General features: G+C 42.8%; 1 protein-coding gene across 1 annotated transcript in view; it reads right to left on the bottom strand.

Moving 5' to 3' along the window:
• The window catches only part of LOC106805057 (sphingolipid 10-desaturase-like), a 12,484-nt gene that overhangs the window by 10,574 nt on the left and 654 nt on the right, over window positions 1–1,256 (bottom strand). The gene's annotated exons all lie outside the window — the stretch shown is intronic.

Raw genomic sequence — 1,256 nt, forward strand, 5'->3', positions numbered from 1 at the left:
CACCTCCCTGCCACCTTCTCCACCACCTCCTCCTCCACCAGCTTCTCCCCTCCTCCTTCTCCACCAGCTTCTCCCCCTCATCCACCACCTTCTCCCTTCTCCCCCTCCTCCTTCTCCACCAGCTTCTCCCGTCCTTCTCCACCGCAATTACATCTGATTGGTTATAACACAAACCACGTGAAAAAATATGCAAATTATCTCCTGTACCGGCCTGAATATAGACAAACCCAAGTAGTTTGCAGAAACATGGTTTTCCGCGCGCAGTGTGCAACCTTTGACCTACGTACGTGGAGCGATAACGTAGCCTCGGGCGCATATGGCGGCCGCCGATTCCGAACCCTCCAACGGCCACCGCTCCTATTGAGCACGCTTATGGAAAGCATTTTGTACCAAAAAGCATAAAACCTAGTTTTAGACCCTAAAACCGGGTTTTAAGGTCTTAATAACCCGGTTTTAAGGTCTAAACCAGGTTTTAAGCTCTTAAAACCTAGTTTTAAGCCATAAAACCGGGTATTAGGCCTAAAAACCCTGGTTTTAACATCTTAAAACCCGGTCTAAAACTAGGTTTTACGGTCTAAAACTAGGTATTAAGACCTTAAATCCTGGTTTTAGACCTTAAAGCCGTTCAGCCGTGCAGCCGTTAACCCCCCCCCCCTCCACCACCACCACCATGCGCTATTAAGCTATGGGCCGTAGGAAAGTGTACTAACTCTAATATCTCGCGAACGAATTGAGTTACATTTCTAAAATTCTAGATACATATAAACACATGTCTTAGCTATGGTCGTGAATATGAAGTTTATTGACGCACGATTAGTTTAATTAATTAAAAAGTGTACTATATATGTATAACTATACCATATGGCGCGAACAAATTGAGTTACATTTCTAAAATTCTAGATACATACAGACACATATTAGTTTCATAACGTTGAAATTGACATTTTCGGGAAAAATCTCACGAACGTGCGGAAATTTTAGCCTACTGTATGAGCGATACCGCGCGTATATATTTGGTAATTAATTAAACTATTCGTGCTTCAATAAACTCAAAATTCACGGGAATTATAGCTACGACATGTGATATGTATCTAGAATTTTAGAAATGTACCTCAATTCGTTCGCGCCATATGGTAGTTATATATAGTACTAGCGGGACACCCGGCGTTGCCCGAGGAAATCAGTGGCGTTACTCAGTAGGTGACCGCTTGGTTGAAAGGAAAACGCCCAAAAAATCTAACTATCTATCTATCCAT

The sequence above is a fragment of the Priapulus caudatus genome, unplaced genomic scaffold, assembly GCF_000485595.1.
Source record: "Priapulus caudatus unplaced genomic scaffold, Priapulus_caudatus-5.0.1 Scaffold98, whole genome shotgun sequence".
Taxonomy (NCBI): Eukaryota; Metazoa; Priapulida; class Priapulimorpha; order Priapulimorphida; family Priapulidae; genus Priapulus; species Priapulus caudatus.